This window comes from Lissotriton helveticus, chromosome 8 (assembly GCF_964261635.1).
Source record: "Lissotriton helveticus chromosome 8, aLisHel1.1, whole genome shotgun sequence".
Lineage (NCBI taxonomy): Eukaryota > Metazoa > Chordata > Amphibia > Caudata > Salamandridae > Lissotriton > Lissotriton helveticus.
In genome coordinates, this window is record NC_136069.1 from 50348335 (window position 1) to 50375312 (window position 26978).

At 39.6% G+C, this 26978-nt stretch overlaps 16 non-coding genes across 16 annotated transcripts; all 16 read left to right on the forward strand.

Annotated features, from left to right (window-relative positions):
* The first annotated feature begins 366 nt into the window (after positions 1-366).
* TRNAF-GAA (transfer RNA phenylalanine (anticodon GAA)) lies at positions 367-439 on the forward strand. The gene has a single exon. It is a non-coding gene; the product is annotated as a tRNA-Phe (tRNA).
* A 2260-nt stretch (positions 440-2699) lies between these two features.
* Positions 2700-2772, forward strand: TRNAL-GAG (transfer RNA leucine (anticodon GAG)). Its single transcript has one exon. It is a non-coding gene; the product is annotated as a tRNA-Leu (tRNA).
* Positions 2773-5031: 2259 nt separating this feature from the next.
* Positions 5032-5104, forward strand: TRNAF-GAA (transfer RNA phenylalanine (anticodon GAA)). Its single transcript has one exon. It is a non-coding gene; the product is annotated as a tRNA-Phe (tRNA).
* Positions 5105-5614: 510 nt separating this feature from the next.
* On the forward strand, positions 5615-5687 carry TRNAF-GAA (transfer RNA phenylalanine (anticodon GAA)). Its single transcript has one exon. It is a non-coding gene; the product is annotated as a tRNA-Phe (tRNA).
* Positions 5688-7946: 2259 nt separating this feature from the next.
* On the forward strand, positions 7947-8019 carry TRNAF-GAA (transfer RNA phenylalanine (anticodon GAA)). The gene has a single exon. It is a non-coding gene; the product is annotated as a tRNA-Phe (tRNA).
* Positions 8020-10863: 2844 nt separating this feature from the next.
* TRNAF-GAA (transfer RNA phenylalanine (anticodon GAA)) lies at positions 10864-10936 on the forward strand. The gene has a single exon. It is a non-coding gene; the product is annotated as a tRNA-Phe (tRNA).
* A 2844-nt stretch (positions 10937-13780) lies between these two features.
* TRNAF-GAA (transfer RNA phenylalanine (anticodon GAA)) lies at positions 13781-13853 on the forward strand. The gene has a single exon. It is a non-coding gene; the product is annotated as a tRNA-Phe (tRNA).
* A 1093-nt stretch (positions 13854-14946) lies between these two features.
* Positions 14947-15019, forward strand: TRNAF-GAA (transfer RNA phenylalanine (anticodon GAA)). The gene has a single exon. It is a non-coding gene; the product is annotated as a tRNA-Phe (tRNA).
* Positions 15020-15529: 510 nt separating this feature from the next.
* Positions 15530-15602, forward strand: TRNAF-GAA (transfer RNA phenylalanine (anticodon GAA)). The gene has a single exon. It is a non-coding gene; the product is annotated as a tRNA-Phe (tRNA).
* A 1092-nt stretch (positions 15603-16694) lies between these two features.
* TRNAF-GAA (transfer RNA phenylalanine (anticodon GAA)) lies at positions 16695-16767 on the forward strand. Its single transcript has one exon. It is a non-coding gene; the product is annotated as a tRNA-Phe (tRNA).
* Positions 16768-18444: 1677 nt separating this feature from the next.
* On the forward strand, positions 18445-18517 carry TRNAF-GAA (transfer RNA phenylalanine (anticodon GAA)). Its single transcript has one exon. It is a non-coding gene; the product is annotated as a tRNA-Phe (tRNA).
* A 510-nt stretch (positions 18518-19027) lies between these two features.
* Positions 19028-19100, forward strand: TRNAF-GAA (transfer RNA phenylalanine (anticodon GAA)). The gene has a single exon. It is a non-coding gene; the product is annotated as a tRNA-Phe (tRNA).
* Positions 19101-20192: 1092 nt separating this feature from the next.
* TRNAL-GAG (transfer RNA leucine (anticodon GAG)) lies at positions 20193-20265 on the forward strand. Its single transcript has one exon. It is a non-coding gene; the product is annotated as a tRNA-Leu (tRNA).
* A 2259-nt stretch (positions 20266-22524) lies between these two features.
* Positions 22525-22597, forward strand: TRNAF-GAA (transfer RNA phenylalanine (anticodon GAA)). Its single transcript has one exon. It is a non-coding gene; the product is annotated as a tRNA-Phe (tRNA).
* Positions 22598-23107: 510 nt separating this feature from the next.
* TRNAF-GAA (transfer RNA phenylalanine (anticodon GAA)) lies at positions 23108-23180 on the forward strand. Its single transcript has one exon. It is a non-coding gene; the product is annotated as a tRNA-Phe (tRNA).
* Positions 23181-25439: 2259 nt separating this feature from the next.
* On the forward strand, positions 25440-25512 carry TRNAF-GAA (transfer RNA phenylalanine (anticodon GAA)). The gene has a single exon. It is a non-coding gene; the product is annotated as a tRNA-Phe (tRNA).
* The last annotated feature ends 1466 nt before the right edge of the window (positions 25513-26978 follow it).

Consider the following 26978-nt stretch of genomic DNA (forward strand, 5'->3'; position numbering starts at 1 on the left):
GCTTCCACATTTCTTGCCTTCAGGTTAGACTATGAATGTTTCCCATTTCATGCTTTTTTGTAAAGTAACCTCTTGTCTGCCTTACCTTCAACTTCCCCTTGAACACAGATGTCAGTAGTCAGATGACATTGCTTACCTACTCAGGCCAAATACGTCTGGGTAATATAGTGCTAGTCCATTCAGAGTTAAAAAAACGCTACCTAACTAGGATCCCAAAAACGCTATTTACCCATTGCACAAGTTAACTGCTGAATGATACAGGACTCCTTAAAACATATCTCTAACATATAAGGGTAAATATCCAGGTCATGCATCTAGTTTGTTGAATGGTTCAAATCAAAGTATGAAGACCACAGCTAGCAGCAGGCCGAAATAGCTCAGTTGGGAGAGCGTTAGACTGAAGATCTAAAGGTCCCTGGTTCAATCCCGGGTTTCGGCACAGTTGAGAGGTTCCTTGCGTCTAACAAAATAGGTCTTGGAATCAGCTGTACTACTTTTTTCTCTATTCATCAAATTCTTTCCAACTGATATACAACACAAGCAATTTAACATAGACTTTGCTTTCTGTCCTCCTTCTAAACTTGCTTCCACATTTCTTGCTTTCAGGTTAGACTATGAATGTTTCCCATTTCATGCTTTTTTGTAATGTAAACTCTTGTCTGCATTACCTTCAACTTCCCCTTGAACACAGATGTCAGTAGTCAGATGTCGTTGCTTACCTACTCAGGCCACATACGTCTGGGTAATATAGTGCTAGTCCATTCAGAGTTAAAAAAACGCTACCTAACCCGGATCCCAAAAATGCTATTTACCCATTGCACAAGTTAACTGCTGAATGATACAGGACTCCTTAAAACATATCTCTAACATATAAGGGTAAATATCCAGGTCATGCATCAAAGTTTGTTGAATGGTTCAAATCAAAGTATGAAGACCACAGCTAGCAGCTGGCCGAAATATCTCAGTTGGGAGAGCGTTAGACTGAAGATCTAAAGGTCCCTGTTTCAATCCCGGTTTTCGGCACAGTTGAGAGGTTCCTTGCTTTCAACAAAATAGGTCTTGAAATCTGCTGCAGTACTTTTTTCTCTATTCATCAAATTTTTTCGAACTGATATACAACACAAGCAATTTAACATAGACTTTGCTTTCTGTCCTCCTTCTAAACTTGCTTCCACATTTCTTGCCTTCAGGTTAGACTATGAATGTTTCCCATTTCATGCTTTTTTGTAAAGTAAACTCTTGTCTGCCTTACCTTCAACTTCCCCTTGAACACAGATGTCAGTAGTCAGATGACATTGCTTACCTACTCAGGCCAAATACGTCTGGGTAATATAGTGCTAGTCCATTCAGAGTTAAAAAAACGCTACCTAACCCGGATCCCAAAAACGCTATTTACCCATTTCACAAGTTAACTGCTGAATGATACAGGACTCCTTAAAACATATCTCTAACATATAAGGGTAAATATCCAGGTCATGCATCTAGTTTGTTGAATGGTTCAAATCAAAGTATGAAGACCTCAGCTAGCAGCAGGCCGAACTAGCTCAGTTGGGAGAGCGTTAGACTGAAGATCTAAAGGTCCCTGGTTCAATCCTGGGTTTCGGCACAGTTGAGAGGTTCCTTGCGTCTAACAAAATAGGTCTTGGAATCAGCTGTACTACTTTTTTCTCTATTCATCAAATTCTTTCCAACTGATATACAACACAAGCAATTTAACATAGACTTTGCTTTCTGTCCTCCTTCTAAACTTGCTTCCACATTTCTTGCCTTCAGGTTAGACTATGAATGTTTCCCATTTCATGCTTTTTTGTAAAGTAACCTCTTGTCTGCCTTACCTTCAACTTCCCCTTGAACACAGATGTCAGTAGTCAGATGACATTGCTTACCTACTCAGGCCAAATACGTCTGGGTAATATAGTGCTAGTCCATTCAGAGTTAAAAAAACGCTACCTAACCCGGATCCCAAAAATGCTATTTACCCATTGCACAAGTTAACTGCTGAATGATACAGGACTCCTTAAAACATATCTCTAACATATAAGGGTAAATATCCAGGTCATGCATCTAGTTTGTTGAATGGTTCAAATCAAAGTATGAAGACCACAGCTAGCAGCAGGCCGAAATAGCTCAGTTGGGAGAGCGTTAGACTGAAGATCTTAAAGGTCCCTGTTTCAATCCGGGTTTTCGGCACAGTTGAGAGGTTCCTTGCTTTCAACAAAATAGGTCTTGAAATCTGCTGCAGTACTTTTTTCTCTATTCATCAAATTTTTTCCAACTGATATACAACACAAGCAATTTAACATAGACTTTGCTTTGTGTCCTCCTTCTAAACTTGCTTCCACATTTCTTGCCTTCAGGTTAGACTATGAATGTTTCCCATTTCATGCTTTTTTGTAATGTAAACTCTTGTCTGCCTTACCTTCAACTTCCCCTTGAACACAGATGTCAGTAGTCAGATGACGTTGCTTACCTACTCAGGCCACATACGTCTGGGTAATATAGTGCTAGTCCATTCAGAGTTAAAAAAACGCTACCTAACCCGGATCCCAAAACTCTATTTACCCATTGCACAAGTTAACTGCTGAATGATACAGGACTCCTTAAAACATATCTCTAACATATAAGGGTAAACATCCAGGTCATGCATCTAGTTTGTTGAATGGTTCAAATCAAAGTATGAAGACCACAGCTAGCAGCAGGCCGGAATAGCTCAGTTGGGAGAGCGTTAGACTGAGGATCTAAAGGTCCCTGGTTCAATCCCGGGTTTTGGCACAGTTGAGAGGTTCCTTGCTTCTAACAAAATAGGTCTTGGAATCAGCTGTAGTACTTTTTTCACCATTCATCAAATTTTTTCTAACTGATATACAACACAAGCAATTTAACATAGACTTTGCTTTGTGTCCTCCTTCTAACCTTGCTTCCACATTTCTTGCCTTCAGGTTAGACTATGAATGTTTCCCATTTCATGCTTTTTTGTAATGTAAACTCTTGTCTGCATTACCTTCAACTTCCCCTTGAACACAGATGTCAGTAGTCAGATGACATTGCTTACCTTCTCAGGCCACATACGTCTGGGTAATATAGTGCTAGTCCATTCAGAGTTAAAAAAACGTTACCTAACCCGGAACCCAAAAACGCTATTTACCCATTGCACAAGTTAACTGCTGAATGATACAGGACTCCTTAAAACATATCTCTAACATATAAGTGTAAATATCCAGGTCATGCATCTAGTTTGTTGAATGGTTCAAATCAAAGTATGAAGACCACAGCTAGCAGCATGCCGAAATAGCTCAGTTGGGAGAGCGTTATACTGAAGATCTAAATGTCCCTGGTTCAATCCCGGGTTTCGGCACAGTTGAGAGGTTCCTTGCTTCTAACAAAATAGGTCTTGGAATCAGCTGTAGTACTTTTTTCACGATTCATCAAATTTTTTCTAACTGATATACAACACAAGCAATTTAACATAGACTTTGCTTTGTGTCCTCCTTCTAACCTTGCTTCCACATTTCTTGCCTTCAGGTTAGACTATGAATGTTTCCCATTTCATGCTTTTTTGTAATGTAAACTCTTGTCTGCATTACCTTCAACTTCCCCTTGAACACAGATGTCAGTAGTCAGATGACATTGCTTACCTTCTCAGGCCACATACGTCTGGGTAATATAGTGCTAGTCCATTCAGAGTTAAAAAAACGTTACCTAACCCGGATCCCAAAAACGCTATTTACCCATTGCACAAGTTAACTGCTGAATGATACAGGACTCCTTAAAACACATCTCTAACATATAAGGGTAAATATCCAGGTCATGCATCTAGTTTGTTGAATGGTTCAAATCAAAGTATGAAGACCACAGATAGCAGCAGGCCGAAATAGCTCAGTTGGGAGAGCGTTAGACTGAAGATCTGAAAGTCCCTGGTTCAATCCCGGGTTTCGGCACAGTTGAGAGGTTCCTTGCTTCTGACAAAAGAGGTCTTGGAATCTGCTGCAGTACTTTTTTCTCTATTCATCAAATTTTTTCCAACTGATATACAACACAAGTAATTTAACATAGACTTTGCTTTCTGTCCTCATTCTAAACTTGCTTCCACATTTCTTGCCTTCAGGTTAGACTATGAATGTTTCCCATTTCATGCTTTTTTGTAAAGTAACCTCTTGTCTGCCTTACCTTCAACTTCCCCTTGAACACAGATGTCAGTAGTCAGATGACATTGCTTACCTACTCAGGCCAAATACGTCTGGGTAATATAGTGCTAGTCCATTCAGAGTTAAAAAAACGCTACCTAACCCGGATCCCAAAAACGCTATTTACCCATTGCACAAGTTAACTGCTGAATGATACAGGACTCCTTAAAACATATCTCTAACATATAAGGGTAAATATCCAGGTCATGCATCTAGTTTGTTGAATGGTTCAAATCAAAGTATGAAGACCTCAGCTAGCAGCAGGCCGAACTAGCTCAGTTGGGAGAGCGTTAGACTGAAGATCTAAAGGTCCCTGCTGCAATCCCGGGTTTCTGCACAGTTGAGAAGTTCCATGCTTCTAACAAAATAGGTCTTGGAATCAGCTGTAGTACTTTTTTCTCTATTCATAACATTTTTTTCCAACTGATATACAACACAAGCAATTTAACATAGACTTTACTTTCTGTCCTCCTTTAAACTTGCTTCCACATTTCTTGCCTTCAGGTTAGACTATGAATGTTTCCCATTTCATGCTTTTTTGTAAAGTAAACTCTTGTCTGCATTACCTTCAACTTCCCCTTGAACACAGATGTCAGTAGTCAGATGACATTGCTTACCTACTCAGGCCACATACGTCTGGGTAATATAGTGCTAGTCCATTCAGAGTTAAAAAAACGCTACCTAACCCGGATCCCAAAAACGCTATTTACCCATTGCACAAGTTAACTGCTGACTGATACAGGACTCCTTAAAACATATCTCTAACATATAAGGGTAAATATCCAGGTCATGCATCTAGTTTGTTGAATGGTTCAATTCAAAGTATGAAGACCTCAGCTAGCAGCAGGCCGAAATAGCTCAGTTGGGAGAGCGTTAGACTGAAGATCTAAAGGTCCCTGGTTCAATCCCGGGTTTCGGCACAGTTGAGAGGTTCCTTGCTTCTAACAAAATAGATCTTGGAATCAGCTGTAGTACTTTTTTCTCTATTCATCAAATTTCTTTCAACTGAAATAAAACACAAGCAATTTAACATAGACTTTGCTTTCTGTCCTCCTTCTAAACTTGCTTCCACATTTCTTGCCTTCAGGTTAGACTATGAATGTTTCCCATTTCATGCTTTTTTGTAATGTAAACTCCTGTCTGCATTACCTTCAACTTCCCCTTGAACACAGATGTCAGTAGTCAGATGACTTTGCTTACCTACTCAGGCCACATACGTCTGGGTAATATAGTACTAGTCCATACAGAGTTAAAAAAACGCTACCTAACCCGGATCCCAAAAATGCTGTTTACTCATTGCACAAGTTAACTGCTGAATGATACAGGACTCCTTAAAACATATCTCTAACATATAAGGGTAAATATCCAGGTCATGCATCTAGTTTGTTGAATGGTTCAAATCAAAGTATGAAGACCACAGCTAGCAGCAGGCCGAAATAGCTCAGTTGGGAGAGCGTTAGACTGAAGATCTAAAGGTCCCTGGTTCAATCCCGGGTTTCGGCACAGTTGAGAGGTTCCTTGCTTCTAACAAAAAAGGTCTTGGAATCAGCTGTAGTACTTTTTTATCTATTCATCAAATTTTTTCCAACTGATATACAACACAAGCAATTTAACATAGACTTTGCTTTCTGTCCTCCTTCTAAACTTGCTTCCACATTTCTTGCCTTCAGGTTAGACTATGAATGTTTCCCATTTCATGCTTTTTTGTAATGTAAACTCTTGTCTGCATTACCTTCAACTTCCCCTTGAACACAGATGTCAGTAGTCAGATGACGTTGCTTACCTACTCAGGCCACATACGTCTGGGTAATATAGTGCTAGTCCATTCAGAGTTAAAAAAACGCTACCTAACCCGGATCCCAAAAATGCTATTTACCCATTGCACAAGTTAACTGCTGAATGATACAGGACTCCTTAAAACATATCTCTAACATATAAGGGTAAATATCCAGGTCATGCATCTAGTTTGTTGAATGGTTCAAATCAAAGTATGAAGACCACAGCTAGCAGCAGGCCGAAATATCTCAGTTGGGAGAGCGTTAGACTGAAGATCTAAAGGTCCCTGTTTCAATCCCGGTTTTCGGCACAGTTGAGCGGTTCCTTGCTTTCAACAAAATAGGTCTTGAAATCTGCTGCAGTACTTTTTTCTCTATTCATCAAATTTCTTCGAACTGATATACAACACAAGCAATTTAACATAGACATTGCTTTCTGTCCTCCTTCTAAACTTGCTTCCACATTTCTTGCCTTCAGGTTAGACTATGAATGTTTCCCATTTCATGCTTTTTTGTAAAGTAAACTCTTGTCTGCATTACCTTCAACTTCCCCTTGAACACAGATGTCAGTAGTCAGATGACATTGCTTACCTACTCAGGCCATATACGTCTGGGTAATATAGTGCTAGTCCATTCAGAGTTAAAAAAACGTTACCTAACCCGGATCCCAAAAACGCTATTTACCCATTGCACAAGTTAACTGCTGAATGATACAGGACTCCTTAAAACATATCTCTAACATATAAGGGTAAATATCCAGGTCATGCATCTAGTTTGTTGAATGGTTCAAATCAAAGTATGAAGACCTCAGCTAGCGGCAGGCCGAAATAGCTCAGTTGGGAGAGCGTTAGACTGAAGAGCTAAAGGTCTCTGGTTCAATCCCGGGTTTCGGCACAGTTGAGAGGTTCCTTGCTTCTAACAAAATAGGTCTTGGAATCAGCTGTAGTACTTTTTTCTCTATTCATCAAATTCTTTCCAACTGATATACAACACAAGCAATTTAACATAGACTTTGCTTTGTGTCCTCCTTCTAAACTTGCTTCCACATTTCTTGCCTTCAGGTTAGACTATGAATGTTTCCCATTTCATGCTTTTTTGTAAAGTAACCTCTTGTCTGCCTTACCTTCAACTTCCCCTTGAACACAGATGTCAGTAGTCAGATGACATTGCTTACCTACTCAGGCCAAATACGTCTGGGTAATATAGTGCTAGTCCATTCAGAGTTAAAAAAACGCTACCTAACCCGGATCCCAAAAACGCTATTTACCCATTGCACAAGTTAACTGCTGAATGATACAGGACTCCTTAAAACATATCTCTAACATATAAGGGTAAATATCCAGGTCATGCATCTAGTTTGGTGAATGGTTCAAATCAAAGTATGAAGACCAGAGCTAGCAGCAGGCCGAAATAGCTCAGTTGGGAGAGCGTTAGACTGAAGATCTAAAGGTCCCTGTTTCAATCCCGGTTTTCGGCACAGTTGAGAGGTTCCTTGCTTTCAACAAAATAGGTCTTGAAATCTGCTGCAGTACTTTTTTCTCTATTCATCAAATTTTTTCCAACTGATATACAACACAAGCAATTTAACATAGACTTTGCTTTCTGTCCTCATTCTAAACTTGCTTCCACATTTCTTGCCTTCAGGTTAGACTATGAATGTTTCCCATTTCATGCTTTTTTGTAAAGTAACCTCTTGTCTGCCTTACCTTCAACTTCCCCTTGAACACAGATGTCAGTAGTCAGATGACATTGCTTACCTACTCAGGCCAAATACGTCTGGGTAATATAGTGCTAGTCCATTCAGAGTTAAAAAAACGCTACCTAACTAGGATCCCAAAAACGCTATTTACCCATTGCACAAGTTAACTGCTGAATGATACAGGACTCCTTAAAACATATCTCTAACATATAAGGGTAAATATCCAGGTCATGCATCTAGTTTGTTGAATGGTTCAAATCAAAGTATGAAGACCACAGCTAGCAGCAGGCCGAAATAGCTCAGTTGGGAGAGCGTTAGACTGAAGATCTAAAGGTCCCTGGTTCAATCCCGGGTTTCGGCACAGTTGAGAGGTTCCTTGCGTCTAACAAAATAGGTCTTGGAATCAGCTGTACTACTTTTTTCTCTATTCATCAAATTCTTTCCAACTGATATACAACACAAGCAATTTAACATAGACTTTGCTTTCTGTCCTCCTTCTAAACTTGCTTCCACATTTCTTGCTTTCAGGTTAGACTATGAATGTTTCCCATTTCATGCTTTTTTGTAATGTAAACTCTTGTCTGCATTACCTTCAACTTCCCCTTGAACACAGATGTCAGTAGTCAGATGTCGTTGCTTACCTACTCAGGCCACATACGTCTGGGTAATATAGTGCTAGTCCATTCAGAGTTAAAAAAACGCTACCTAACCCGGATCCCAAAAATGCTATTTACCCATTGCACAAGTTAACTGCTGAATGATACAGGACTCCTTAAAACATATCTCTAACATATAAGGGTAAATATCCAGGTCATGCATCAAAGTTTGTTGAATGGTTCAAATCAAAGTATGAAGACCACAGCTAGCAGCAGGCCGAAATATCTCAGTTGGGAGAGCGTTAGACTGAAGATCTAAAGGTCCCTGTTTCAATCCCGGTTTTCGGCACAGTTGAGAGGTTCCTTGCTTTCAACAAAATAGGTCTTGAAATCTGCTGCAGTACTTTTTTCTCTATTCATCAAATTTTTTCGAACTGATATACAACACAAGCAATTTAACATAGACTTTGCTTTCTGTCCTCCTTCTAAACTTGCTTCCACATTTCTTGCCTTCAGGTTAGACTATGAATGTTTCCCATTTCATGCTTTTTTGTAAAGTAAACTCTTGTCTGCCTTACCTTCAACTTCCCCTTGAACACAGATGTCAGTAGTCAGATGACATTGCTTACCTACTCAGGCCAAATACGTCTGGGTAATATAGTGCTAGTCCATTCAGAGTTAAAAAAACGCTACCTAACCCGGATCCCAAAAACGCTATTTACCCATTTCACAAGTTAACTGCTGAATGATACAGGACTCCTTAAAACATATCTCTAACATATAAGGGTAAATATCCAGGTCATGCATCTAGTTTGTTGAATGGTTCAAATCAAAGTATGAAGACCTCAGCTAGCAGCAGGCCGAACTAGCTCAGTTGGGAGAGCGTTAGACTGAAGATCTAAAGGTCCCTGGTTCAATCCTGGGTTTCGGCACAGTTGAGAGGTTCCTTGCGTCTAACAAAATAGGTCTTGGAATCAGCTGTACTACTTTTTTCTCTATTCATCAAATTCTTTCCAACTGATATACAACACAAGCAATTTAACATAGACTTTGCTTTCTGTCCTCCTTCTAAACTTGCTTCCACATTTCTTGCCTTCAGGTTAGACTATGAATGTTTCCCATTTCATGCTTTTTTGTAAAGTAACCTCTTGTCTGCCTTACCTTCAACTTCCCCTTGAACACAGATGTCAGTAGTCAGATGACATTGCTTACCTACTCAGGCCAAATACGTCTGGGTAATATAGTGCTAGTCCATTCAGAGTTAAAAAAACGCTACCTAACCCGGATCCCAAAAATGCTATTTACCCATTGCACAAGTTAACTGCTGAATGATACAGGACTCCTTAAAACATATCTCTAACATATAAGGGTAAATATCCAGGTCATGCATCTAGTTTGTTGAATGGTTCAAATCAAAGTATGAAGACCACAGCTAGCAGCAGGCCGAAATAGCTCAGTTGGGAGAGCGTTAGACTGAAGATCTTAAAGGTCCCTGTTTCAATCCGGGTTTTCGGCACAGTTGAGAGGTTCCTTGCTTTCAACAAAATAGGTCTTGAAATCTGCTGCAGTACTTTTTTCTCTATTCATCAAATTTTTTCCAACTGATATACAACACAAGCAATTTAACATAGACTTTGCTTTCTGTCCTCCTTCTAAACTTGCTTCCACATTTCTTGCCTTCAGGTTAGACTATGAATGTTTCCCATTTCATGCTTTTTTGTAAAGTAAACTCTTGTCTGCATTACCTTCAACTTCCCCTTGAACACAGATGTCAGTAGTCAGATGACATTGCTTACCTACTCAGGCCACATACGTCTGGGTAATATAGTGCTAGTCCATTCAGAGTTAAAAAAACGTTACCTAACCCGGATCCCAAAAACGCTATTTACCCATTGCACAAGTTAACTGCTGAATGATACAGGACTCCTTAAAACATATCTCTAACATATAAGGGTAAATATCCAGGTCATGCATCTAGTTTGTTGAATGGTTCAAATCAAAGTATGAAGACCACTGCTAGCAGCAGGCCGAAATAGCTCAGTTGGGAGAGCGTTAGACTGAAGATCTAAAGGTCCCTGGTTCAATCCCGGTTTTCGGCACAGTTGAGAGGTTCCTTGCTTCTGACAAAATAGGTCTTGGAATCTGCTGCAGTACTTTTTTCTCTATTCATCAAATTTTTTCCAACTGATATACAACACAAGTAATTTAACATAGACTTTGCTTTCTGTCCTCATTCTAAACTTGCTTCCACATTTCTTGCCTTCAGGTTAGACTATGAATGTTTCCCATTTCATGCTTTTTTGTAAAGTAACCTCTTGTCTGCCTTACCTTCAACTTCCCCTTGAACACAGATGTCAGTAGTCAGATGACATTGCTTACCTACTCAGGCCAAATACGTCTGGGTAATATAGTGCTAGTCCATTCAGAGTTAAAAAAACGCTACCTAACCCGGATCCCAAAAACGCTATTTACCCATTGCACAAGTTAACTGCTGAATGATACAGGACTCCTTAAAACATATCTCTAACATATAAGGGTAAATATCCAGGTCATGCATCTAGTTTGTTGAATGGTTCAAATCAAAGTATGAAGACCACAGCTAGCAGCAGGCCGAAATAGCTCAGTTGGGAGAGCGTTAGACTGAAGATCTAAAGGTCCCTGGTTCAATCCCGGGTTTTGGCACAGTTGAGAGGTTCCTTGCGTCTAACAAAATAGGTCTTGGAATCAGCTGTACTACTTTTTTCTCTATTCATCAAATTCTTTCCAACTGATATACAACACAAGCAATTTAACATAGACTTTGCTTTCTGTCCTCCTTCTAAACTTGCTTCCACATTTCTTGCCTTCAGGTTAGACTATGAATGTTTCCCATTTCATGCTTTTTTGTAATGTAAACTCTTGTCTGCATTACCTTCAACTTCCCCTTGAACACAGATGTCAGTAGTCAGATGTCGTTGCTTACCTACTCAGGCCACATACGTCTGGGTAATATAGTGCTAGTCCATTCAGAGTTAAAAAAACGCTACCTAACCCGGATCCCAAAAATGCTATTTACCCATTGCACAAGTTAACTGCTGAATGATACAGGACTCCTTAAAACATATCTCTAACATATAAGGGTAAATATCCAGGTCATGCATCAAAGTTTGTTGAATGGTTCAAATCAAAGTATGAAGACCACAGCTAGCAGCAGGCCGAAATATCTCAGTTGGGAGAGCGTTAGACTGAAGATCTAAAGGTCCCTGTTTCAATCCCGGTTTTCGGCACAGTTGAGAGGTTCCTTGCTTTCAACAAAATAGGTCTTGAAATCTGCTGCAGTACTTTTTTCTCTATTCATCAAATTTTTTCGAACTGATATACAACACAAGCAATTTAACATAGACTTTGCTTTCTGTCCTCCTTCTAAACTTGCTTCCACATTTCTTGCCTTCAGGTTAGACTATGAATGTTTCCCATTTCATGCTTTTTTGTAAAGTAAACTCTTGTCTGCCTTACCTTCAACTTCCCCTTGAACACAGATGTCAGTAGTCAGATGACATTGCTTACCTACTCAGGCCAAATACGTCTGGGTAATATAGTGCTAGTCCATTCAGAGTTAAAAAAACGCTACCTAACCCGGATCCCAAAAACGCTATTTACCCATTTCACAAGTTAACTGCTGAATGATACAGGACTCCTTAAAACATATCTCTAACATATAAGGGTAAATATCCAGGTCATGCATCTAGTTTGTTGAATGGTTCAAATCAAAGTATGAAGACCTCAGCTAGCAGCAGGCCGAACTAGCTCAGTTGGGAGAGCGTTAGACTGAAGATCTAAAGGTCCCTGGTTCAATCCTGGGTTTCGGCACAGTTGAGAGGTTCCTTGCGTCTAACAAAATAGGTCTTGGAATCAGCTGTACTACTTTTTTCTCTATTCATCAAATTCTTTCCAACTGATATACAACACAAGCAATTTAACATAGACTTTGCTTTCTGTCCTCCTTCTAAACTTGCTTCCACATTTCTTGCCTTCAGGTTAGACTATGAATGTTTCCCATTTCATGCTTTTTTGTAAAGTAACCTCTTGTCTGCCTTACCTTCAACTTCCCCTTGAACACAGATGTCAGTAGTCAGATGACATTGCTTACCTACTCAGGCCAAATACGTCTGGGTAATATAGTGCTAGTCCATTCAGAGTTAAAAAAACGCTACCTAACCCGGATCCCAAAAATGCTATTTACCCATTGCACAAGTTAACTGCTGAATGATACAGGACTCCTTAAAACATATCTCTAACATATAAGGGTAAATATCCAGGTCATGCATCTAGTTTGTTGAATGGTTCAAATCAAAGTATGAAGACCACAGCTAGCAGCAGGCCGAAATAGCTCAGTTGGGAGAGCGTTAGACTGAAGATCTTAAAGGTCCCTGTTTCAATCCGGGTTTTCGGCACAGTTGAGAGGTTCCTTGCTTTCAACAAAATAGGTCTTGAAATCTGCTGCAGTACTTTTTTCTCTATTCATCAAATTTTTTCCAACTGATATACAACACAAGCAATTTAACATAGACTTTGCTTTCTGTCCTCCTTCTAAACTTGCTTCCACATTTCTTGCCTTCAGGTTAGACTATGAATGTTTCCCATTTCATGCTTTTTTGTAAAGTAAACTCTTGTCTGCATTACCTTCAACTTCCCCTTGAACACAGATGTCAGTAGTCAGATGACATTGCTTACCTACTCAGGCCACATACGTCTGGGTAATATAGTGCTAGTCCATTCAGAGTTAAAAAAACGTTACCTAACCCGGATCCCAAAAACGCTATTTACCCATTGCACAAGTTAACTGCTGAATGATACAGGACTCCTTAAAACATATCTCTAACATATAAGGGTAAATATCCAGGTCATGCATCTAGTTTGTTGAATGGTTCAAATCAAAGTATGAAGACCACTGCTAGCAGCAGGCCGAAATAGCTCAGTTGGGAGAGCGTTAGACTGAAGATCTAAAGGTCCCTGGTTCAATCCCGGTTTTCGGCACAGTTGAGAGGTTCCTTGCTTCTGACAAAATAGGTCTTGGAATCTGCTGCAGTACTTTTTTCTCTATTCATCAAATTTTTTCCAACTGATATACAACACAAGTAATTTAACATAGACTTTGCTTTCTGTCCTCATTCTAAACTTGCTTCCACATTTCTTGCCTTCAGGTTAGACTATGAATGTTTCCCATTTCATGCTTTTTTGTAAAGTAACCTCTTGTCTGCCTTACCTTCAACTTCCCCTTGAACACAGATGTCAGTAGTCAGATGACATTGCTTACCTACTCAGGCCAAATACGTCTGGGTAATATAGTGCTAGTCCATTCAGAGTTAAAAAAACGCTACCTAACCCGGATCCCAAAAACGCTATTTACCCATTGCACAAGTTAACTGCTGAATGATACAGGACTCCTTAAAACATATCTCTAACATATAAGGGTAAATATCCAGGTCATGCATCTAGTTTGTTGAATGGTTCAAATCAAAGTATGAAGACCACAGCTAGCAGCAGGCCAAAATAGCTCAGTTGGGAGAGCGTTAGACTGAAGATCTAAAGGTCCCTGGTTCAATCCCGGGTTTCGGCACAGTTGAGAGGTTCCTTGCGTCTAACAAAATAGGTCTTGGAATCAGCTGTAGTACTTTTTTCTCTATTCATCAAATTCTTTCCAACTGATATACAACACAAGCAATTTAACATAGACTTTGCTTTCTGTCCTCCTTCTAAACTTGCTTCCACATTTCTTGCCTTCAGGTTAGACTATGAATGTTTCCCATTTCATGCTTTTTTGTAATGTAAACTCTTGTCTGCATTACCTTCAACTTCCCCTTGAACACAGATGTCAGTAGTCAGATGACGTTGCTTACCTACTCAGGCCACATACGTCTGGGTAATATAGTGCTAGTCCATTCAGAGTTAAAAAAACGCTACCTAACCCGGATCCCAAAAATGCTATTTACCCATTGCACAAGTTAACTGCTGAATGATACAGGACTCCTTAAAACATATCTCTAACATATAAGGGTAAATATCCAGGTCATGCATCTAGTTTGTTGAATGGTTCAAATCAAAGTATGAAGACCTCAGCTAGCAGCAGGCCTAAATAGCTCAGTTGGGAGAGAGTTAGACTGAAGATCTAAAGGTCCCTTCTTCAATCCCGGGTTTCTGCACAGTTGAGAAGTTCCATGCTTCTAACAAAATAGGTCTTGGAATCAGCTGTAGTACTTTTTTCTCTATTCATAACATTTTTTTCCAACTGATATACAACACAAGTAATTTAACATAGACTTTACTTTCGGTCCTCCTTTAAACTTGCTTCCACATTTCTTGCCTTCAGGTTACACTATGAATGTTTCCCATTTCATGCTTTTTTGTAAAGTAAACTCTTGTCTGCATTACCTTCAACTTCCCCTTGAACACAGATGTCAGTAGTCAGATGACATTGCTTACCTACTCAGGCCACATACGTCTGGGTAATATAGTGCTAGTCCATTCAGAGTTAAAAAAATGCTACCTAACCCGGATCCCAAAAACGCTATTTACCCATTGCACAAGTTAACTGCTGACTGATACAGGACTCCTTAAAACATATCTCTAACATATAAGGGTAAATATCCAGGTCATGCATCTAGTTTGTTGAATGGTTCAAATCAAAGTATGAAGACCTCAGCTAGCATCAGGCCGAAATAGCTCAGTTGGGAGAGCATTAGACTGAAGATCTAAAGGTCCCTGGTTCAATCCCGGGTTTCGGCACAGTTGAGAGGTTCCTTGCTTCTAACAAAATAGGTCTTGGAATCAGCTGTAGGACTTTTTTCTCTATTCATCAAATTTCTTTCAACTGAAATAAAACACAAGCAATTTAACATAGACTTTGCTTTCTGTCCTCCTTCTAAACTTGCTTCCACATTTCTTGCCTTCAGGTTAGACTATGAATGTTTCCCATTTCATGCTTTTTTGTAATGTAAACTCTTGTCTGCATTACCTTCAACTTCCCCTTGAACACAGATGTCAGTAGTCAGATGACGTTGCTTACCTACTCAGGCCACATACGTCTGGGTAATATAGTACTAGTCCATTCAGAGTTAAAAAAACGCTACCTAACCCGGATCCCAAAAATGCTATTTACTCATTGCACAAGTTAACTGCTGAATGATACAGGACTCCTTAAAACATATCTCTAACATATAAGGGTAAATATCCAGGTCATGCATCTAGTTTGTTGAATGGTTCAAATCAAAGTATGAAGACCTCAGCTAGCGGCAGGCCGAAATAGCTCAGTTGGAAGAGCGTTAGACTGAAGATCTAAAGGTCCCTGGTTCAATCCCGGGTTTCGGCACAGTTGAGAGGTTCCTTGCTTCTAACAAAATAGGTCTTGGAATCAGCTGTAGTACTTTTTTCTCTATTCATCAAATTCTTTCCAACTGATATACAACCAAGCAATTTAACATAGACTTTACTTTGTGTCCTCCTTCTAAACTTGCTTCCACATTTCTTGCCTTCAGGTTAGACTATGAATGTTTCCCATTTCATGCTTTTTTGTAATGTAAACTCTTGTCTGCATTACCTTCAACTTCCCCTTGAACACAGATGTCAGTAGTCAGATGACGTTGCTTACCTACTCAGGCCACATACGTCTGGGTAATATAGTGCTAGTCCATTCAGAGTTAAAAAAACGTTACCTAACCCGGATCCCAAAAACGCTATTTACCCATTGCACAAGTTAACTGCTGAATGATACAGGACTCCTTAAAACATATCTCTAACATATAAGGGTAAATATCCAGGTCATGCATCTAGTTTGTTGAATGGTTCAAATCAAAGTATGAAGACCACTGCTAGCAGCAGGCCGAAATAGCTCAGTTGGGAGAGCGTTAGACTGAAGATCTAAAGGTCCCTGGTTCAATCCCGGTTTTCGGCACAGTTGAGAGGTTCCTTGCTTCTGACAAAATAGGTCTTGGAATCTGCTGCAGTACTTTTTTCTCTATTCATCAAATTTTTTCCAACTGATATACAACACAAGTAATTTAACATAGACTTTGCTTTCTGTCCTCATTCTAAACTTGCTTCCACATTTCTTGCCTTCAGGTTAGACTATGAATGTTTCCCATTTCATGCTTTTTTGTAAAGTAACCTCTTGTCTGCCTTACCTTCAACTTCCCCTTGAACACAGATGTCAGTAGTCAGATGACATTGCTTACCTACTCAGGCCAAATACGTCTGGGTAATATAGTGCTAGTCCATTCAGAGTTAAAAAAACGCTACCTAACCCGGATCCCAAAAACGCTATTTACCCATTGCACAAGTTAACTGCTGAATGATACAGGACTCCTTAAAACATATCTCTAACATATAAGGGTAAATATCCAGGTCATGCATCTAGTTTGTTGAATGGTTCAAATCAAAGTATGAAGACCACAGCTAGCAGCAGGCCAGAATAGCTCAGTTGGGAGAGCGTTAGACTGAAGATCTAAAGGTCCCTGGTTCAATCCCGGGTTTCGGCACAGTTGAGAGGTTCCTTGCGTCTAACAAAATAGGTCTTGGAATCAGCTGTAGTACTTTTTTCTCTATTCATCAAATTCTTTCCAACTGATATACAACACAAGCAATTTAACATAGACTTTGCTTTCTGTCCTCCTTCTAAACTTGCTTCCACATTTCTTGCCTTCAGGTTAGACTATGAATGTTTCCCATTTCATGCTTTTTTGTAATGTAAACTCTTGTCTGCATTACCTTCAACTTCCCCTTGAACACAGATGTCAGTAGTCAGATGACGTTGCTTACCTACTCAGGCCACATACGTCTGGGTAATATAGTGCTAGTCCATTCAGAGTTAAAAAAACGCTACCTAACCCGGATCCCAAAAATGCTATTTACCCATTGCACAAGTTAACTGCTGAATGATACAGGACTCCTTAAAACATATCTCTAACATATAAGGGTAAATATCCAGGTCATGCATCAAAGTTTGTTGAATGGTTCAAATCAAAGTATGAAGACCACAGCTAGCAGCAGGCCGAAATATCTCAGTTGGGAGAGCGTTAGACTGAAGATCTAAAGGTCCCTGTTTCAATCCCGGTTTTCGGCACAGTTGAGAGGTTCCTTGCTTTCAACAAAATAGGTCTTGAAATCTGCTGCAGTACTTTTTTCTCTATTCATCAAATTTTTTCGAACTGATATACAACACAAGCAATTTAACATAGACTTTGCTTTCAGTCCTCCTTCTAAACTTGCTTCCACATTTCTTGCCTTCAGGTTAGACTATGAATGTTTCCCATTTCATGCTTTTTTGTAAAGTAAACTCTTGTCTGCCTTACCTTCAACTTCCCCTTGAACACAGATGTCAGTAGTCAGATGACATTGCTTACCTACTCAGGCCAAATACGTCTGGGTAATATAGTGCTAGTCCATTCAGAGTTAAAAAAACGCTACCTAACCCGGATCCCAAAAACGCTATTTACCCATTTCACAAGTTAACTGCTGAATGATACAGGACTCCTTAAAACATATCTCTAACATATAAGGGTAAATATCCAGGTCATGCATCTAGTTTGTTGAATGGTTCAAATCAAAGTATGAAGACCTCAGCTAGCAGCAGGCCGAACTAGCTCAGTTGGGAGAGCGTTAGACTGAAGATCTAAAGGTCCCTGCTGCAATCCCGGGTTTCTGCACAGTTGAGAAGTTCCATGCTTCTAACAAAATAGGTCTTGGAATCAGCTGTAGTACTTTTTTCTCTATTCATAATATTTTTTTCCAACTGATATACAACACAAGCAATTTAACATAGACTTTACTTTCTGTCCTCCTTTAAACTTGCTTCCACATTTCTTGCCTTCAGGTTAGACTATGAATGTTTCCCATTTCATGCTTTTTTGTAAAGTAAACTCTTGTCTGCATTACCTTCAACTTCCCCTTGAACACAGATGTCAGTAGTCAGATGACATTGCTTACCTACTCAGGCCACATACGTCTGGGTAATATAGTGCTAGTCCATTCAGAGTTAAAAAAACGCTACCTAACCCGGATCCCAAAAACGCTATTTACCCATTGCACAAGTTAACTGCTGACTGATACAGGACTCCTTAAAACATATCTCTAACATATAAGGGTAAATATCCAGGTCATGCATCTAGTTTGTTGAATGGTTCAATTCAAAGTATGAAGACCTCAGCTAGCAGCAGGCCGAAATAGCTCAGTTGGGAGAGCGTTAGACTGAAGATCTAAAGGTCCCTGGTTCAATCCCGGGTTTCGGCACAGTTGAGAGGTTCCTTGCTTCTAACAAAATAGATCTTGGAATCAGCTGTAGTACTTTTTTCTCTATTCATCAAAATTCTTTCAACTGAAATAAAACACAAGCAATTTAACATAGACTTTGCTTTCTGTCCTCCTTCTAAACTTGCTTCCACATTTCTTGCCTTCAGGTTAGACTATGAATGTTTCCCATTTCATGCTTTTTTGTAATGTAAACTCTTGTCTGCATTACCTTCAACTTCCCCTTGAACACAGATGTCAGTAGTCAGATGACTTTGCTTACCTACTCAGGCCACATACGTCTGGGTAATATAGTACTAGTCCATTCAGAGTTAAAAAAACGCTACCTAACCCGGATCCCAAAAATGCTGTTTACTCATTGCACAAGTTAACTGCTGAATGATACAGGACTCCTTAAAACATATCTCTAACATATAAAGGTAAATATCCAGGTCATGCATCTAGTTTGTTGAATGGTTCAAATCAAAGTATGAAGACCACAGCTAGCAGCAGGCCGAAATAGCTCAGTTGGGAGAGCGTTAGACTGAAGATCAAAAGGTCCCTGGTTCAATCCCGGGTTTCGGCACAGATGAGAGGTTCCTTGCTTCTAACAAAAAAGGTCTTGGAATCAGCTGTAGTACTTTTTTATCTATTCATCAAATTTTTTCCAACTGATATACAACACAAGCAATTTAACATAGACTTTGCTTTCTGTCCTCCTTCTAAACTTGCTTCCACATTTCTTGCCTTCAGGTTAGACTATGAATGTTTCCCATTTCATGCTTTTTTGTAATGTAAACTCTTGTCTGCATTACCTTCAACTTCCCCTTGAACACAGATGTCAGTAGTCAGATGACGTTGCTTACCTACTCAGGCCACATACGTCTGGGTAATATAGTGCTAGTCCATTCAGAGTTAAAAAAACGTTACCTAACCCGGATCCCAAAAACGCTATTTACCCATTGCACAAGTTAACTGCTGAATGATACAGGACTCCTTAAAACATATCTCTAACATATAAGGGTAAATATCCAGGTCATGCATCTAGTTTGTTGAATGGTTCAAATCAAAGTATGAAGACCTCAGCTAGCGGCAGGCCGAAATAGCTCAGTTGGGAGAGCGTTAGACTGAAGAGCTAAAGGTCTCTGGTTCAATCCCGGGTTTCGGCACAGTTGAGAGGTTCCTTGCTTCTAACAAAATAGGTCTTGGAATCAGCTGTAGTACTTTTTTCTCTATTCATCAAATTCTTTCCAACTGATATACAACACAAGCAATTTAACATAGACTTTGCTTTGTGTCCTCCTTCTAAACTTGCTTCCACATTTCTTGCCTTCAGGTTAGACTATGAATGTTTCCCATTTCATGCTTTTTTGTAATGTAAACTCTTGTCTGCCTTACCTTCAACTTCCCCTTGAACACAGATGTCAGTAGTCAGATGACGTTGCTTACCTACTCAGGCCACATACGTCTGGGTAATATAGTGCTAGTCCATTCAGAGTTAAAAAAACGCTACCTAACCCGGATCCCAAAACTCTATTTACCCATTGCACAAGTTAACTGCTGAATGATACAGGACTCCTTAAAACATATCTCTAACATATAAGGGTAAACATCCAGGTCATGCATCTAGTTTGTTGAATGGTTCAAATCAAAGTATGAAGACCACAGCTAGCAGCAGGCCGGAATAGCTCAGTTGGGAGAGCGTTAGACTGAGGATCTAAAGGTCCCTGGTTCAATCCCGGGTTTTGGCACAGTTGAGAGGTTCCTTGCTTCTAACAAAATAGGTCTTGGAATCAGCTGTAGTACTTTTTTCACCATTCATCAAATTTTTTCTAACTGATATACAACACAAGCAATTTAACATAGACTTTGCTTTGTGTCCTCCTTCTAACCTTGCTTCCACATTTCTTGCCTTCAGGTTAGACTATGAATGTTTCCCATTTCATGCTTTTTTGTAATGTAAACTCTTGTCTGCATTACCTTCAACTTCCCCTTGAACACAGATGTCAGTAGTCAGATGACATTGCTTACCTTCTCAGGCCACATACGTCTGGGTAATATAGTGCTAGTCCATTCAGAGTTAAAAAAACGTTACCTAACCCGGAACCCAAAAACGCTATTTACCCATTGCACAAGTTAACTGCTGAATGATACAGGACTCCTTAAAACATATCTCTAACATATAAGTGTAAATATCCAGGTCATGCATCTAGTTTGTTGAATGGTTCAAATCAAAGTATGAAGACCACAGCTAGCAGCATGCCGAAATAGCTCAGTTGGGAGAGCGTTATACTGAAGATCTAAATGTCCCTGGTTCAATCCCGGGTTTCGGCACAGTTGAGAGGTTCCTTGCTTCTAAAAAAATAGGTCTTGGAATCAGCTGTAGTACTTTTTTCACGATTCATCAAATTTTTTCTAACTGATATACAACACAAGCAATTTAACATAGACTTTGCTTTGTGTCCTCCTTCTAACCTTGCTTCCACATTTCTTGCCTTCAGGTTAGACTATGAATGTTTCCCATTTCATGCTTTTTTGTAATGTAAACTCTTGTCTGCATTACCTTCAACTTCCCCTTGAACACAGATGTCAGTAGTCAGATGACATTGCTTACCTTCTCAGGCCACATACGTCTGGGTAATATAGTGCTAGTCCATTCAGAGTTAAAAAAACGTTACCTAACCCGGATCCCAAAAACGCTATTTACCCATTGCACAAGTTAACTGCTGAATGATACAGGACTCCTTAAAACACATCTCTAACATATAAGGGTAAATATCCAGGTCATGCATCTAGTTTGTTGAATGGTTCAAATCAAAGTATGAAGACCACAGATAGCAGCAGGCCGAAATAGCTCAGTTGGGAGAGCGTTAGACTGAAGATCTGAAAGTCCCTGGTTCAATCCCGGGTTTCGGCACAGTTGAGAGGTTCCTTGCTTCTGACAAAAGAGGTCTTGGAATCTGCTGCAGTACTTTTTTCTCTATTCATCAAATTTTTTCCAACTGATATACAACACAAGTAATTTAACATAGACTTTGCTTTCTGTCCTCATTCTAAACTTGCTTCCACATTTCTTGCCTTCAGGTTAGACTATGAATGTTTCCCATTTCATGCTTTTTTGTAAAGTAACCTCTTGTCTGCCTTACCTTCAACTTCCCCTTGAACACAGATGTCAGTAGTCAGATGACATTGCTTACCTACTCAGGCCAAATACGTCTGGGTAATATAGTGCTAGTCCATTCAGAGTTAAAAAAACGCTACCTAACCCGGATCCCAAAAACGCTATTTACCCATTGCACAAGTTAACTGCTGAATGATACAGGACTCCTTAAAACATATCTCTAACATATAAGGGTAAATATCCAGGTCATGCATCTAGTTTGTTGAATGGTTCAAATCAAAGTATGAAGACCTCAGCTAGCAGCAGGCCGAACTAGCTCAGTTGGGAGAGCGTTAGACTGAAGATCTAAAGGTCCCTGCTGCAATCCCGGGTTTCTGCACAGTTGAGAAGTTCCATGCTTCTAACAAAATAGGTCTTGGAATCAGCTGTAGTACTTTTTTCTCTATTCATAACATTTTTTTCCAACTGATATACAACACAAGCAATTTAACATAGACTTTACTTTCTGTCCTCCTTTAAACTTGCTTCCACATTTCTTGCCTTCAGGTTAGACTATGAATGTTTCCCATTTCATGCTTTTTTGTAAAGTAAACTCTTGTCTGCATTACCTTCAACTTCCCCTTGAACACAGATGTCAGTAGTCAGATGACATTGCTTACCTACTCAGGCCACATACGTCTGGGTAATATAGTGCTAGTCCATTCAGAGTTAAAAAAACGCTACCTAACCCGGATCCCAAAAACGCTATTTACCCATTGCACAAGTTAACTGCTGACTGATACAGGACTCCTTAAAACATATCTCTAACATATAAGGGTAAATATCCAGGTCATGCATCTAGTTTGTTGAATGGTTCAATTCAAAGTATGAAGACCTCAGCTAGCAGCAGGCCGAAATAGCTCAGTTGGGAGAGCGTTAGACTGAAGATCTAAAGGTCCCTGGTTCAATCCCGGGTTTCGGCACAGTTGAGAGGTTCCTTGCTTCTAACAAAATAGATCTTGGAATCAGCTGTAGTACTTTTTTCTCTATTCATCAAATTTCTTTCAACTGAAATAAAACACAAGCAATTTAACATAGACTTTGCTTTCTGTCCTCCTTCTAAACTTGCTTCCACATTTCTTGCCTTCAGGTTAGACTATGAATGTTTCCCATTTCATGCTTTTTTGTAATGTAAACTCCTGTCTGCATTACCTTCAACTTCCCCTTGAACACAGATGTCAGTAGTCAGATGACTTTGCTTACCTACTCAGGCCACATACGTCTGGGTAATATAGTACTAGTCCATACAGAGTTAAAAAAACGCTACCTAACCCGGATCCCAAAAATGCTGTTTACTCATTGCACAAGTTAACTGCTGAATGATACAGGACTCCTTAAAACATATCTCTAACATATAAGGGTAAATATCCAGGTCATGCATCTAGTTTGTTGAATGGTTCAAATCAAAGTATGAAGACCACAGCTAGCAGCAGGCCGAAATAGCTCAGTTGGGAGAGCGTTAGACTGAAGATCTAAAGGTCCCTGGTTCAATCCCGGGTTTCGGCACAGTTGAGAGGTTCCTTGCTTCTAACAAAAAAGGTCTTGGAATCAGCTGTAGTACTTTTTTATCTATTCATCAAATTTTTTCCAACTGATATACAACACAAGCAATTTAACATAGACTTTGCTTTCTGTCCTCCTTCTAAACTTGCTTCCACATTTCTTGCCTTCAGGTTAGACTATGAATGTTTCCCATTTCATGCTTTTTTGTAATGTAAACTCTTGTCTGCATTACCTTCAACTTCCCCTTGAACACAGATGTCAGTAGTCAGATGACGTTGCTTACCTACTCAGGCCACATACGTCTGGGTAATATAGTGCTAGTCCATTCAGAGTTAAAAAAACGCTACCTAACCCGGATCCCAAAAATGCTATTTACCCATTGCACAAGTTAACTGCTGAATGATACAGGACTCCTTAAAACATATCTCTAACATATAAGGGTAAATATCCAGGTCATGCATCTAGTTTGTTGAATGGTTCAAATCAAAGTATGAAGACCACAGCTAGCAGCAGGCCGAAATATCTCAGTTGGGAGAGCGTTAGACTGAAGATCTAAAGGTCCCTGTTTCAATCCCGGTTTTCGGCACAGTTGAGCGGTTCCTTGCTTTCAACAAAATAGGTCTTGAAATCTGCTGCAGTACTTTTTTCTCTATTCATCAAATTTCTTCGAACTGATATACAACACAAGCAATTTAACATAGACTTTGCTTTCTGTCCTCCTTCTAAACTTGCTTCCACATTTCTTGCCTTCAGGTTAGACTATGAATGTTTCCCATTTCATGCTTTTTTGTAAAGTAAACTCTTGTCTGCATTACCTTCAACTTCCCCTTGAACACAGATGTCAGTAGTCAGATGACATTGCTTACCTACTCAGGCCATATACGTCTGGGTAATATAGTGCTAGTCCATTCAGAGTTAAAAAAACGTTACCTAACCCGGATCCCAAAAACGCTATTTACCCATTGCACAAGTTAACTGCTGAATGATACAGGACTCCTTAAAACATATCTCTAACATATAAGGGTAAATATCCAGGTCATGCATCTAGTTTGTTGAATGGTTCAAATCAAAGTATGAAGACCTCAGCTAGCGGCAGGCCGAAATAGCTCAGTTGGGAGAGCGTTAGACTGAAGAGCTAAAGGTCTCTGGTTCAATCCCGGGTGTCGGCACAGTTGAGAGGTTCCTTGCTTCTAACAAAATAGGTCTTGGAATCAGCTGTAGTACTTTTTTCTCTATTCATCAAATTCTTTCCAACTGATATACAACACAAGCAATTTAACATAGACTTTGCTTTGTGTCCTCCTTCTAAACTTGCTTCCACATTTCTTGCCTTCAGGTTAGACTATGAATGTTTCCCATTTCATGCTTTTTTGTAAAGTAACCTCTTGTCTGCCTTACCTTCAACTTCCCCTTGAACACAGATGTCAGTAGTCAGATGACATTGCTTACCTACTCAGGCCAAATACGTCTGGGTAATATAGTGCTAGTCCATTCAGAGTTAAAAAAACGCTACCTAACCCGGATCCCAAAAACGCTATTTACCCATTGCACAAGTTAACTGCTGAATGATACAGGACTCCTTAAAACATATCTCTAACATATAAGGGTAAATATCCAGGTCATGCATCTAGTTTGTTGAATGGTTCAAATCAAAGTATGAAGACCAGAGCTAGCAGCAGGCCGAAATAGCTCAGTTGGGAGAGCGTTAGACTGAAGATCTAAAGGTCCCTGTTTCAATCCCGGTTTTCGGCACAGTTGAGAGGTTCCTTGCTTTCAACAAAATAGGTCTTGAAATCTGCTGCAGTACTTTTTTCTCTATTCATCAAATTTTTTCCAACTGATATACAACACAAGCAATTTAACATAGACTTTGCTTTCTGTCCTCATTCTAAACTTGCTTCCACATTTCTTGCCTTCAGGTTAGACTATGAATGTTTCCCATTTCATGCTTTTTTGTAAAGTAACCTCTTGTCTGCCTTACCTTCAACTTCCCCTTGAACACAGATGTCAGTAGTCAGATGACATTGCTTACCTACTCAGGCCAAATACGTCTGGGTAATATAGTGCTAGTCCATTCAGAGTTAAAAAAACGCTACCTAACTAGGATCCCAAAAACGCTATTTACCCATTGCACAAGTTAACTGCTGAATGATACAGGACTCCTTAAAACATATCTCTAACATATAAGGGTAAATATCCAGGTCATGCATCTAGTTTGTTGAATGGTTCAAATCAAAGTATGAAGACCACAGCTAGCAGCAGGCCGAAATAGCTCAGTTGGGAGAGCGTTAGACTGAAGATCTAAAGGTCCCTGGTTCAATCCCGGGTTTCGGCACAGTTGAGAGGTTCCTTGCGTCTAACAAAATAGGTCTTGGAATCAGCTGTACTACTTTTTTCTCTATTCATCAAATTCTTTCCAACTGATATACAACACAAGCAATTTAACATAGACTTTGCTTTCTGTCCTCCTTCTAAACTTGCTTCCACATTTCTTGCCTTCAGGTTAGACTATGAATGTTTCCCATTTCATGCTTTTTTGTAATGTAAACTCTTGTCTGCATTACCTTCAACTTCCCCTTGAACACAGATGTCAGTAGTCAGATGTCGTTGCTTACCTACTCAGGCCACATACGTCTGGGTAATATAGTGCTAGTCCATTCAGAGTTAAAAAAACGCTACCTAACCCGGATCCCAAAAATGCTATTTACCCATTGCACAAGTTAACTGCTGAATGATACAGGACTCCTTAAAACATATCTCTAACATATAAGGGTAAATATCCAGGTCATGCATCAAAGTTTGTTGAATGGTTCAAATCAAAGTATGAAGACCACAGCTAGCAGCAGGCCGAAATATCTCAGTTGGGAGAGCGTTAGACTGAAGATCTAAAGGTCCCTGTTTCAATCCCGGTTTTCGGCACAGTTGAGAGGTTCCTTGCTTTCAACAAAATAGGTCTTGAAATCTGCTGCAGTACTTTTTTCTCTATTCATCAAATTTTTTCGAACTGATATACAACACAAGCAATTTAACATAGACTTTGCTTTCTGTCCTCCTTCTAAACTTGCTTCCACATTTCTTGCCTTCAGGTTAGACTATGAATGTTTCCCATTTCATGCTTTTTTGTAAAGTAAACTCTTGTCTGCCTTACCTTCAACTTCCCCTTGAACACAGATGTCAGTAGTCAGATGACATTGCTTACCTACTCAGGCCAAATACGTCTGGGTAATATAGTGCTAGTCCATTCAGAGTTAAAAAAACGCTACCTAACTCGGATCCCAAAAACGCTATTTACCCATTTCACAAGTTAACTGCTGAATGATACAGGACTCCTTAAAACATATCTCTAACATATAAGGGTAAATATCCAGGTCATGCATCTAGTTTGTTGAATGGTTCAAATCAAAGTATGAAGACCTCAGCTAGCAGCAGGCCGAACTAGCTCAGTTGGGAGAGCGTTAGACTGAAGATCTAAAGGTCCCTGCTGCAATCCCGGGTTTCTGCACAGTTGAGAAGTTCCATGCTTCTAACAAAATAGGTCTTGGAATCAGCTGTAGTACTTTTTTCTCTATTCATAACATTTTTTTCCAACTGATATACAACACAAGCAATTTAACATAGACTTTACTTTCTGTCCTCCTTTAAACTTGCTTCCACATTTCTTGCCTTCAGGTTAGACTATGAATGTTTCCCATTTCATGCTTTTTTGTAAAGTAAACTCTTGTCTGCATTACCTTCAACTTCCCCTTGAACACAGATGTCAGTAGTCAGATGACGTTGCTTACCTACTCAGGCCACATACGT